The following is a 14,424-nucleotide window of genomic DNA, read 5'->3' on the forward strand; positions in this document are numbered from 1 at the left end:
CACTCACACACACACTAACACACATGGAATATTTATAGAAATGTGACTTTCAATTATGTCATAATTTGATTACATGTTTTCTGCACTTTCTCAAATTAATGCTTTTGTATAAGAACTAAAATATAATTTATTGCTACAGGACCTTTGCATATAGTTCCTTCTGTCTGTCAAGAAAGACTTGTATTTTTAAAATAGCAATTCCCATTCACTATTCAGGTTTAAGCAAAACTACATGATTCTAGCATAGAACTGTTTTTTCCTTTTTTTGTTTTTTGGCCACACCTGGCAGTGCTTAGGGCGTCTTCCTAGCTCTTTGCTCAAGGATCATGCCTGACAGAGCTCAAGGGACCACACATAGTGCCAAGGGTTGAACCCAGGTGAGCTGCATCACAGTAAGCACCCTACCATTGCTGCTGACTGGACTATCCTATTCTGTATCCTGTATCGATACTGGATACAGTATTGTATTCTGTTCCAATACTGAACCTATTGCTCTTTTGTGCTTTTATTTCTCTTGCAATTGTGATGCTTCAGTATTTGATGCTTTAAAAAAATAATTTAACAGGAGGTCAGGCTTCTAAGAAATGTTCAAGGGACCCAGGGGCTCCTACTGTTAATTCCTGCTGACCAGGGAAAAGGAACAATGCTAGGGTTAGAGATGGAGAGCAGCAGAGGGCCTGACAGTGAGGGTGCCATCACCACCACAGCTGCCATACTGGAATGGGGTGGGGGATGGTCATGGAATGTTGGGACAAAACCAACATTTTGTTGGGACAAAAGACAAAAAAATGCATGCAAATCCTGTATTCCTACAGGTGAGCCTGTATTCCTACAGGTGGTACTACTTCCCTAGCCTTTGATTAATTATTTTCTCAGGGGTGTCTTTCAAGTGACTTTCAGGAGACCCAGAGCCACCTCCTGGATATTCTTGGCCAGGCCAAATGACAGTTCAGTGTGAAGGTCTAGGATGCTACTTGGGGTCTTGAGGTGTTGGGGTACCTCCAGAAGTCTCAGCAGGACTAGAGGCCCCTCCAGGGCTACACCTGGTAACGTGTCGGGGACCATGTGATGCTGGGGATAAAACAGGGCTCAGCTACATACAACATATGTACCTAATCTCTCCACTACCTTTCCATACACCCCTCCCGCACCCCAGATCATTTCTTAACAGTTTTTCTCACAAAATATCAAATTTCAGTGAGGGCAGGTGTCTTCTGGGATATGGTTACTGCCACATCCTCATCATCTAGAGACATCTAACCAGCAGTATTTATGAACACATGGAAGAAATCCAGAGCCATTAGGAAGAATGAAATGTAAGCAGGGGGGAAAAATCAATCAATTCTACATTTGTAACATCTATGTTTTCTCTTTTTTAACACTCCCCCTCAGTATATTCAAATTCAAATACAATAAGAAAGTGATAATGTGAAATGCCATTTTTCTTTTCATTTGTTTGATCTCCTTTGTGGGCATTAGTTTCTGGGTTTCTTAACCTAGCAACCCAATTGCATTTCCCATTAACTTTCTAAACAATGACACATACTTCCACTGAAGCTGCTTGGATAGAATGAGAATATTTTTATCGGTTTCTGCAACTCTTTAATATAGATAGCAATGCACTGAACACTTAAGTAACAAAGGAACTTTGCCACATTAAATTTCTTAGGATTTGTACATGTAAAGAACTGCCTTTGTCAATGTGGTTTGTTTAATTGATCTAATAAAGTGTTCTTTTCTTTGGGGTGCTTTTTTTTCTTTTATTCTTAAGTAAAGGAAGGGGTTGTAAAGGAGACTATCTCTTCTCTATAGACTGATTATAACATGTAGGCCTTTGTGAACAACAGCCCAAATCCCATTTCTGTTACTTGCTAGTCTGGTATTATAGATAAACTCTCATTTTTCATGTTTTTTTTTCAACTTTACAATCAAGGAAACTCTGAGCTAATTCACACAACTCCCCCCCTCTTCCTTGTAACCTGTCCTGCTATGAACTCATCAAGAGAAAATCGTGTAGAGGTTGGAATCACTGTCAACAGAATAACTCAACACAACATTATCTGGTCTCCAGGATACCTCCCTACATCTTCCTAGTTAACTCCTCTCGTCTCAGGAGGAACATATCTAAACCATCAGACATCTCCCTTGTCACACACATTAGTCAGAAATTATTCTCCTAATTTAAGCAGACACAGCATTGTTCAACTCAGCAATGGTTCCCAAACTGTTGGGAAAGATGAAGAACAGATTCTTAGCTGAGGTTCCAGGAATAACTCCAGGGTGATTTAAATGAATCTAGACTTACAGAGCATTCTACCTCTGTGTCTCTGATCAGTAAGATTTCAAACAAAAAATGCATCATGTCTGCAGAGCATGGAATCCAGAAATTCTGTTCTAATTCCTAATTATAAAAATTAGATACTTTGTGTCCTTTCTCTTTACCCCAATAACTCTATCTTAGACTATTCTTTCATGGTATAGAGGACTGAAAGACCTAATAGGTATACAGTCTAACATCAAGGGAAGCTGGGAGGTGTAGTTTTGTAGAGAGAAGGGCATCAATATTGCTGCAGCAGGAGACACACTGAGAGAATCAAGTAAAACATAAAAAGAGCTTTCAGAAGGTGGGAAGTTGTCACGAATGACACATGCTCAAAGTATTGTCTATGTGGATTGTCTGGTGATCCATATACCATTCTCACTAGTCTTCTTACCCCTTAGGAAGGTCACAGAACTGTACACAGTAAAAGTACGTTTCCCAGAATTCAATTTCCTGTGTTTTTCTGGCCTTTTTGTATTCCCAGCAGGGGGCTGTCACAGAGAATGAGAGGAGCAGAAGGACAGGGTTTGAGTCTTGGACATAGGGACATAGTTTTTGTGAGCTAGGTCTTTGCACTAAGGATTTGCAACAAGTTCAGAAGAAGTCCTCACTTCACTCAGGCAGTAAAGATTCGTGGGCTCTTTGTTTTTGAGATATCTAATATTTTTTTTTTTTTTAGATTTCAGCACTTCTATATTAGCTCTTAGAAATTTTTTGTTTTGTAACCAAAAGCTGACGTTTTTCATGTTGGTCAGTTGACCTTCATTACATATAAGCAAATTTTTAAAAATTTATGGATAGAATAAAGTGAGCACTCTCCACTTAACAGCAAAGAGCACAGGAGCTCCGTGGGAAAAACCTCTGCCCAGACTAATTCTCACGTGTGTACCTACATTCCATGTTATCTCATTTTCTGCTTTCTCTTCACCTTGAAGGTTGAATCTTGCATTAGACTGTCCTTCTTACCTACTCTTGTAACCTGTCTGCATCTTCTGTTGGTCTTTCTGCCTGGGATATTCTAGTTCTCCCTCTCTTGCTTTTGTTGTTTGTTTTGGGGGCCATGCCCTGTGGTGCACAGAACTAAACTCCTGGCAAACACCCAGGGATCATACCTGGCAGGGCTTGGAGGAAGATGCAGACCATCAGGGATCAGACCTAGACCAGCCTTGTGAAAGGCAAACACCCTAACCACTGTACTATCTCTCTGGTGCCATCCCTTTTTTGCTTTCAAATTATACAAACAGATAAAGTAATTCTTGCCTTTAACACAAGCATGCCAGCAACATATGATATTCATCGGAATGGCTATATTACCCCTCAAAGTAGCTTAAAAACCTTAAAGTCCTGAACAAGATTTATTTTGGTCATTACAAGCTCTGATGACCCTTGTCCTTGTCAGAGAAAAAGGTTTCCAGGCTTAATTCCACAAAACAATAAGTATGAAGAATTATGCACCAGTTTCTAATGATTCTGCATAGAAGTCTTTTTGGTGGGATATAGAGAGCATTCTGGTGGTGCTCAAAGGACCATGTGTTGTACTGGGGATCAAAAGTGGGTTGGCCATATGCAAGGCAAATGGACTACCTCTTGAACTAACTCTCTAGCCCAGATCCAGTGCTCTTTGTCTCACAACTATTCTTAGGCTTCATAATCAAACTACTTCACAGACTTGCCAACCTCGAATATTTACCTCCTGCACTTTCTTTAATCTCATTGTGTTGCAACAAACTACTCACTAGGTGGTTTATTTTTTTGGGGGGGTGGGGAAGGGTGAGGGGTGGACACGAAATTCTAGGTGACAATCATTTCCATTGAGAATTGTGTGTGTTGCTCCATTATGTTCTAGAATTCATGATTCTGTTGAGGAACATGGTCTTTTCTCATTCTTGATCTGTATTAGATGATATTTTTCTCTTTCTGATAGTTTTGGGCTATTGCCTTCATTCTTCATGTGTTCATTTTTACTATGTAGGCTGTTCTTTTATAATTTCTCATCATGATATGTTTGGATGCTTGGTAACCCCTCTCAAGTTAGATTTTTTAAAACTTATTGGATAATTTTCTTCTCTTCTCTCAATTCTTTGGTTTTCTGGAATTCTTATTAGTCTTAAACCGATGCCTTAATTTAATTCTATTTCCTCTTCCATAAACTCAACTCTGTGACTTTTATTCCATTTTGTAAGAAAGTTGCCTTTATCTTTTAGCGGTTCTGTGAAGTTTTAATATCTTTCATAGTCTCCATTTCCAAGATTATTTATTCTATTAGTGTTCCTTTTTATAGTACTCCTTCTGACTTTATGACTGCATTGTCTTCTTTTATATATTTTTTAATATATCCGTGGGTACATTAGTGATTCTGATGAAGTTTTCTTTTGCTCTCTGCACTCTTTCATCTAATTCCTTTTTTTCTCCTGTACATTTTCTTTGATCTTTGACCTTCCTATTAGAAGTTTTCTTTAGAATCCATTTTAATCTTGGTTGTCAGTTCCTTTAAAAGTGAAACAGCTGAATCTTTAAGGCAATTGAATATGCACAGACAGGCAGGTCCTGACAAAAGATAGACTCCATAATGAAATGCTTGAGTAGTTACTCTTGAGCTTTGTAAGGAAATAAGCCAACTGTACTGTAGTAGTACAGTACAATAGGTAGTTCCTCCTACCATAAATTTTACCAGAGAGAAGTCATCAGATAACCTGCCTTGCAGCTACAACTCTGGCTTCCAGTGTTTTTGTCAACCATCACTAGTGACTCATTGGACCTCAAATCAGTGGCTTAAAATTTTATATTCTATCTGATTGTTTTTGTGGACAGGAATCTGTGTGTACCTGATCTGGGACTTTTGGGTCGATGTCTCACGAAAGTTGAGTGAACAACCGTCCCAGCTTTCCTAAGGCTCTCCTAATCTTAGAAGACTAGACCACATTTTGCATCCCTGGAAGACCTCCATCCTAGAAACTCAGGACATCTAGTCAACCTACAGGTCTTAGAGCTCCAGCAGGAAGATCCTGCTCTAGCTCTCTAGTGGTCATTGAAAGCATGTACATGGACATGGCCACTAGAGGGAGACGCCATTACTTTCTTTCTTTCCCTTGGGGGTGTGTCCTGTTGGAGCTGGCTTCATCAGACCACGTGAGCATAAAAAGGTCAGGAAAGTATCAGCAAGAGTGCTAGCAAAACAGTAGTCACTGTTTTGGTCCCTTAATCATGACGATGGCATTCCATCATCTTGCTGTTTCTATTCACTAGAATCAAGTCCCAAGCCCAAACCACTAAGTATTCATTAAGTAATAACTGACAAAATTCCCAGCGAGGGTTGGATATGAGTGTCCTGTAGAAGCTGCTTAGAGCAGTTTCTAAAACAGGAATTGCCCTGTGGGGAAGAGAGTCACTCTCAAGGGAGACACTCCTTAATTTCTGTCAGATTTCAAGATCCCTCTTTTCTCACAGCTGTACTCAGTGTCCCCCAAACAAAACCCTCAAAGTTAACTTCTCCAGAGAGTAAAATCCCAATGTTGTACATAAGGCATGAAAGCGTGTCATCAGTGGTGTAGGGTGGGGAATGAAGTGTAGGAGTAAACTGCATCTTACAGAGATTTGCGTCTATTTCTCCTCTCCCTGTCCCACTAGTCTCTATGAGAGCTGACCTGCTACACACATCCTTCAGCTCTAAGCCTTTCCAGGGTCCTGAAATTCAACTTGAATTGTGTTTTTTTCTGTCACCCAAATACCTACTCTCACTAGCACTGAGCATCCAATTTTTCCCCTAAACAAGTTTCCTCTTGGGGCTGGAGTTATAGTACAGCAGGTAGAGTGCTTGCCTTGCATGTGGCCAACTTGGGTTGAATCCCTGGCAACACATTCGGTCGCCTAAGCCCCCACAAGTAATGACCCCTGAGTGAGAGTCAGGAGTAAGCCCTGAGTAGCAGGGCATCAGAAACAAAAAAAAAATAATTTCTTTCATCTAACATGTATCATCTAACATGTAAAATCCCTTTACAACTGTTGGAATATAGCTCTAAATATTTTAGGCCTGACTTTGGTTTGTCCTTTCTCCCCTGCCACAGAGTTTGGGTTTATCTTGGTAAATCTCTAAACAATTCTAGACTACATTGGTATGTCCTGCTCCCCTTGCCACTAGGAGCTTAGGTATATCAGTCACGCCCATCAAGGTCCTCCTGAGTCACTCCCATTCCTTTGTTTATCTGTTATCACTTCTATGCTCCCTTTCCCAACTAGTCATTCAGCTCTTCCCCTAATCAAACTCTGTTAATCAGTAAGGTCAGACCTTGCTAGGACAGTGAACTTGTATTATAAGTTAATATTGTCTTTGTCCTCTCTTATGTCTTTTGAATAGTTTACTTTAAAACAATATCCTTTTTGTATGGACAAAGAAAGACATTTGTTAATATGCTTTGGTAACATGGGATTTAATTGGCTTCAAATATTATTCACTCCCGGGCATCTGCTTTCTGGACTTAAGCCTCAGCTACCCTTACTTCCTAGCACCCCCAAAAGCAGGGTCCGGATGAGGGACGGGATGGACCCAGGGCAAGCAGTGAGTTATGTGCTACCCTGGCATCGAGATGGGCCTGGCCAAAGCGTCTAATCCTTAACTATATGTTAAGAGATTGATCATAGACATGTCATGTCATGATCCAAAAGCAACGACGAGACTAGGACCCTGCTAGGGATAGGAAAGACTAATCTGGCCTGAGCACTGTAGTCTGAGATCGAGATGACCCCAGGAGAGCAATTCTATAAGCTTAATGCATCTCTTGCTATGTCCATACAAAATGATTAATAATATGAATACTTACATGTTAGCTGGACAAAGAGAGGAGAAACACACCCATGGGATTCCACTCTTGGGAGGGTGTCCTGCTGAAAGAGCATCTGTCCTAGAAGGAGCATCCCCTAAGGGATAGAACTTTACCCCCTATTGCCCTATTGATTGTAACCACACCTATGTGTAAGCCCTGGCCCCTGATGCAGGGGGATTTAAGGTGGCTGTACGAGGGGGTTCGAGGAGGAAAGAGAGAGAGAGAGAGAGAGAGAGAGAGAGAGAGAGAGAGAGAGAGAGAGAGAGAGAGAGACAGGAGTGTATAGAGAGGAGATTGGAATAAACTGCGATTGAGACCAACTGGCTTGCCTCCGTTCCTTCCTTCGCCTGCCTCACCATCGCCATCAGCCTCCACAAGCGGCTGGAGACTACCTAACGCGGGTGGCGGGAGAGACAGCGCCTGTGCCCTGTGCCCAGTGCCCGGTGCGGTGAGGTGCTCTCCTCCTCGCCCTTTCTTTTTTCTTTTTTTTTTTTTGCGTTTTTACACAACAACTATAGACATGTAATCTCTTTTTTCTCATTCACCTTTTTTCTGTATTAACCTTGTCCTATGACCTCATGGTTTCATAACATTTCTTTTTTCTTTTTTTCTTTTCTTTTTTGGGTCACGCCTGGCGATGCACAGGGGTTACTCCTGGTTCATACACCCAGGAATTACTCCTGGTGGTGCTCAGGGGACCATACGGGATGCTAGGAATAGAATCCAGGTCGACCATGTGCAAGGCAAAAGCCTTACCCACTGTTCTATCGCTCCAGGCCCCTTCATAACATTTCAAGAGGACAGGTGATCGACACATGTTCAAGTGAGTGGTTCTCTTATTTCCATACATTCTCCACCAACCATTGTTTTTTCCATGTCCACGAGCATGGTTTCATGTATGCAATGCCAGTACCCAGACTACACATTAGCACATACAAAGTATTTAAAAGTAACTGAGTGAAGCCAAATTAGCCTCCTTACAGATTATAAAGCAACATAGATAATCAAGAAGAAAAATTTACAAAGGAAAAAAATAAACAAAAAAGGTCATAAATCTTGTGCATTAACAGAACCTGAAAATACTGTCAAAATTATAATATTTGGGGTGGGGTCATATCCGGCAGTACTGAGTTACTCCTGGCTCCACACTCATGGATTACCCGTGGTAGTGCTCAAGTGACCATATATGGTGGATTGAACCCAGGTGTGCAAGGTAATAGTCTTCCTGCTATACTATCTCTCAAGTCCAGAATGTTCTTCATATGGGGAGAGTCTGGGGCTGACAGTTTGGTGCTCAGTGCTATGAGGACACTTTGGTAGTACCTGGCTTTGCTATGTGGGATTGACATTTGTTGAATTGGGGATCTTGTGCAAAGGCTCCAGCCCTTTGAGTTATCTCCTCAGTACTACCTGGGAACTCTGCTGCATGGAAGTTGATACTGGTCACGGCATTGGTGATGGAACATTGGATGTTTACAACCCAACAATGAACAACTTTGTAAATCATAGTGCTTTCATAAAACAAAATTTGGAAAGAAATAAACAAAAAGAATATAGGATCTTTGAAACCAGGCAGGTTCTGTTTTATCTGCTGTCCTGTGCCTTGGATCAAGAGCGCTGACCCCTCTACAGTAGGTCTATGGTAAATGCTAATTTCTTGCCTGGATGTGTGCTTACAGGAGGACAGTAAATCAGCTGACGTGGATAGGAAGCAACTGAAACAGGATTTCTAAGGGCAAAGCAGTCTTCCCTCTGAATCTCCATTTCCTTAGCAGGAAAACATCAGCTCTGATGTTCGCAGCATTCTCCCATGCACATTCCAGCAGGGAATCAATGGCCTGGGGCACATCCTGGTGTCTGGAAACCTTTGAAAATAATTGTTCTTCTCCTAGCAAATAGGGACTGCATTAAAAAAGCCCCATGATTCTGTTTCACAATCTGTTACTAAACACAAGTTCTGACCCCCTCAGATTATGTCTAATTTAAGTCAGGAGAGACCATTTTTTTCTTTCTTTAAGGATTGAGTCAAGTGGAATGGGAGAAGACAGGTGACTTGTAAGTATTTTAGTGGAAAGCATGATATGCCAGGCAGCTGTGGAAGAGTCTCTCGTGCTGGTGAGTGGGTTGTAAGAAATTTATCCTTTCCCTGGAACTATGATTTTCCTATTATTAGGGCCAATAGGCCTTTACTATTCATTTAAAAGACTGAGGTATTCCTTCCTTGCACTCCAAAGGCAATTGCTCCCGGAAGCAAATCCTTCTACCCCCATCACTTGTCTCCACACTGACCACTTGCTGACCTCAGCCCCATCAGTCAAAGCTGGAGCTAATACACCCTGGCAGATACCTAAACTCTTAATTGAATCTCTGGAACTTTATTGACTTTCCTCCAGCCCCCCTCTCCTCTCCCTCCTTCCTTCAATCCTTCTTACTTTAGAAAGAAGTTTTTCATTAGTGAATACAAAATATTTAGGTGTCTGGCATCTCCAGAGTGGTAGTGATTGTATTGTGCATTAGCTTGAAAGTTCATTCCCCGCTTAATAGACCTGAAGAGGAATGGATGCACTTTGGCTAAACCAGGAAAGCTGATTGCTACCTAAATAACTAATTCATCTTCATAGCAGATGGATGTCAAGGATATTCAAGAGTAGATACACCCAAGGTCATGCCAATTAGTTGTGGAGAAGAGTTGACTACGAGGTAATTTGAGGTATAAACAACCTTCATTTCCCAAACCTAGACCCATAATGAACACCTTATGATGCTGAGCCATTTTAGAATGATAGTCAACTTCTTTCAAGGCACCTGGGAACCTAGGAATGGACTTGTCATAAAATGATGCTCCGACTTGGAAGAATTATCAGCAGAGAGGGGGGATTATAGACCTGTTATTTTTCTCTTTAACCATTATTTTTTTTGCTGGTTTTTCCTTCATTATTTTTCATATATTTTATTGGGCTCAGCCTGATGCCAATAGAAAGACACTGATTCCCCCCTCCCATGCTTAAACAGGAAACAAGAGGTGGCAAGATAAGAAAATCATTAAATATCTGTCATATACTTAGTCCCAAGTTCTGTATGCTACCTTTGCCAAAATTTTCCTCAAGAACTGAATTTTAGCTTTGCAACTTCCCAGCACACACACACACAGACACACAGACAGATACACACACACACACACACACACTAAATCTATCAATCCAATAAGACAGTAAGCTTTTGGCTATTAATGGTGATGGATAATACATATAGGTATCTGAGAGTACTTCTGTTAAGACTTTCCTCTTATTGCAGGGAGTGGGGGGGCATGTGAGTTCCCCTTCCCGACTCAACAGAGTCCTGGCAGCCCAAAACCTCCAGAACTCAAGTGCCTCCGTGCTCAAGGCTGCTCTCCACAGGCTTGGACAAGCCTCATCCATGAATGAATCTGCTGAAAAACCCAAGTATTTGGGACTTGTGACTGAAATCTCCAGGCTCACATGGAGTTGGGAATAGGTGACCACCCCACATCACCCTGTGCTTCCAGTAGCTTAGCAGTCACAGCTGAGAAATTCCTCTGGCACCACTAAGTTCATCAATGGCCATGACCAGAGATGCACAAATAAAGCTCTCAGAAGAGAGCAATACAGAATAATATGCCACAGAGATGACTCCAGACTCCAAAAATCACCACCCAGTTAAAAAAATGAATTAACCTCAGCTGTATAACTGTATCTAAAATTTTAGAATTTCAGGAGCAACATCTCATACTCTTGATGTACCAAGACAAGGGCTTAATGGCTCCAGGGTGAAATATAACGATCTTCACACACTTTCCTGTAAAAAATCTTTTTTCAATCATTGTTAGTAGATTATTCATAACAAATAATACAAAATGAATTATTTAGGTCCTGCTTTGGAGTCAGGGTTTAGGGATTAGGGTGAAAACATTCGAAATATGGTGGTGGGTAGGTGTAATGGTGGTGGGATTGGTGTTTAAATGTTAAATGTAACAAATTATTGTCAACAACTTTTAAAAATTAAAATAAAAAATTAAAAATTATAAAAAAGAATTCCCATTTATTTCTCTGGTATTATTTCTCTGGTATAGGAATCAGATCTGGACTCTGCCCAATGGCTTTACTTGTGGTCAAGGTTGGGTGCCACTTCAGTTTCTCAGTAGTCAAGACCATGCCAGATGGTGGAGGATTCTTTTGGACCACGTTTAAGGACCTGGGAGACCTTGATTTCCATGGTAGCAACTCAGATTAAGGGAACAGGTCACAGAAAGGAGAAAAAGCGGAGTAACCCTTTAAGCTATGGAGTATGAAATTTCTGTCATTTCTACCATTCCTAGACAGTCCCCTGCTGAGTCTACAACCCAATTTGCACTCAGGTTTTTTCCATTTTGCTGGAAGCTCTGTTAGGCTAATTTGATATTGTAAAACTCTGTCACCAGTGTTCTTATTTAATAAGTAACTAATCAGTTCTGCAGTCTGCTGTGTCCTGCTGTTGCTAGCAAGGCTAAAACAGGACACTTTGATGAATTTTTTTTGTTGTTTTGAGCAATACATTCTGATAGATTCTGATAAAATAACTCTAGGATATTTGAATGCATATTCTGAGTCTGGTGTTGTGCCTTGTGGCAGGAATTCAGTTATGGAGACAATACATTTCCGAGATGAAAATGTCATCCGTGTATAACATGCATGTACAGACCTTTGCAAACCCCACAGCATGAATATCCAGGGCTCAGGACTTTGGAACCATTTTCTTCAATAAATGCATCAACAATAAAACATGATGTGGATGTAGGGAGATTTCCACTAAGCAAAATAACTTCCAAATGCATTGATATTTCTCTCCAGTCCTATCTCATCTACAAATTTTGTTGTTTCAAAAGTAACCACTAACATTACATTTCATGTAATGAAAGAACCTGGCTAAAGGATACTTCAAACACTGAAATGTTGGAGCACCATCATTCAACTGGTGCATTCTTGAGTTGTTAGAAATTAAACATTAGGCCCTAAGGAAGAGACATATTCTTCTAGATTGACAAGCATACACATACAAGGCGGGGATAAATAAGATGTACCAGGAGAAATAAATATACAGCAAAACATTTCCAGCATTTAATGTACTGTTATGAATCTTCTAAGTAAATAGTCTAGTTATTGTTTTAATCCTCCCCTATTTCTCTCCTTCCCTACCTTCTCTCTATCTCTGTCCCTTTACCCCTCCCCCCCACATATATGTTTTCAAAGAGCATCGGAATGACTAATTCTCTCCCCAGTTTTTCTCAGGGAAATACTATTTCAGACCATTTTGAACATTACTCAGAATTAAACATGCGATAGGAATTATTAAACACCTGCTGATTTATTTATTTAGGATTATACCGAATCTTGTTAAAAATGAGCATCAAATAGCTGAAAATGAGTAACAGTGTAAAAGAGATTATTTCTAATGAAAGAAGACACTGACCCCAGGAAAACAAAACAGAACAAGTATATAAACCTTACCCTAATTTGTCTCATATAAAAGTATCTTAATTTATTGTTATTCAGTTCACACAGGAAGATAATATAAAAAAGCTATCAGTTTATAAGCAATATGAAATATTACATGATGCAACTGGATTAAAATCCTTAAACCCCCACAATAAGATCTCTCCAACTGAGGTTAATGGACATACTCCAAAAAAGCTGTCTCACATTATGATTTGCTCTGACATTTATTTCAGTGACTTTATTACAAAGTTTACCTTTTTTTTTTCTTTTTGGGTCACACCTGGTGATACACAGGGGTGACTCCTGACTCATGTACTCTGGAATTACGCCTGGCAGTGCTCAGGAGACCATATGGGATGCTGGGAATCGAACCCGGGTCGGCCTCATGCAAGGCAAATGCCCTACCCGCTGTGCTATCACTCCAGCCCCACAAAGTTCACTTTTTAATAGAATATAAGGAACTGAATTCTATACTAAAAAATTATCAATGATATTTATCCTCATATAATTTCTTTTTAGGTAAAAGTCCATCAAACAGTATTTCTAAAGTCTAAAAAGACCTTGCTTTTTTAAGTCCAGCTTCTTACACTGAGATCCATGAATTTATTCTCAAGGTTTGTGAGAAACAAACTTCTCTGAAGTGGCTCTTGAAACATAAAATTTTTGAGACTCATTTTCTTATACTTAATAGAGTTATTATATTATTAACCAAAGTTTTAAGAGTAGCAGATGAGGATGTTTATAACCTTGGATCGATTTCCTTCTTATTTCTCAAACAACTTTTCTAAAGGATGACTTGGAAATGTTATTTTAAAAGAAGTCATGCTGGGAGTTCACACCATTTTTACTATGATAGGTCTGTAACTCAGTATGCCACGATTCTTGGAATACTATAATTTAATTTAAAAATAGGACTGAAGAAGTGCAGCGTACAAGGGATGACTTCATAGCATACTCCACAAGTTAACCCTTTCCTTCCGGCACACTTGAAGTCAATTATCACACTGGAGTAATGTTACCTCATGTGGAAAGCCTGGGCTTCCTTCAGCCTCAATACAATGATAAAGTCCGGCAGCTTGCCTCTTCTAAAGAGGATTTCCTCTTAATGAAGAAACAATCAGAGTTGTGATTGCAGTGCTCACCCAGGCGCACCGAGTGCCCATCCCTCAAATGTCAGTGAAGTAATGCCTCTCTGGGTGTTTGCTAAAATCTGCTATACAAGATCTTTCTCTGGCAGGTACACCTTCCACAGCATTCAGGCTAGTCTTGGTGGAAGAATGGGGAACTCACTGAGATCAATGTCAATTCCTTACACTGGGGTATTGGTGCTCCCAGGACCAGCCAATGGCTACAGGCTCTTCTAATTATTAAAATAATTCTGAAAGCATAAGAGAACACTTTTAATCTACTAATATTTAATGGTGAAATGAGACATGAGCGGCCCCTCTGATGCTGAACGCCCATGATCCTGGAGGCCAACTAACTTCTTTGGGCATCAGCAGCTTCTTGCAGAAATGTCTCTAGACTTTGAACTAAGCTACGGCCCATGTTGCCCAGGGAGGGGAAGGGTTTTTCTCTCTTGGCTTTTCCTTTCCCCAGTGGTGGCGTGGCGACCGCCATCGTATAAGGCCCATTAAAGAGAGGTACGAGCTTGCAGTGGTGCAACTTCTGACAGAAATTATCTGGACTTAGTTACTAAAATACTAGAAATCCAAAACCCAAATCATATGCTCTTCATTCTCAGCAATAGAAAACAAATTATCAAATGTTGCCTTTTCGGCAGGTCTGATTG

This window comes from Sorex araneus, chromosome 3 (genome assembly GCF_027595985.1).
Source record: "Sorex araneus isolate mSorAra2 chromosome 3, mSorAra2.pri, whole genome shotgun sequence".
NCBI classification, from domain to species: domain Eukaryota; kingdom Metazoa; phylum Chordata; class Mammalia; order Eulipotyphla; family Soricidae; genus Sorex; species Sorex araneus.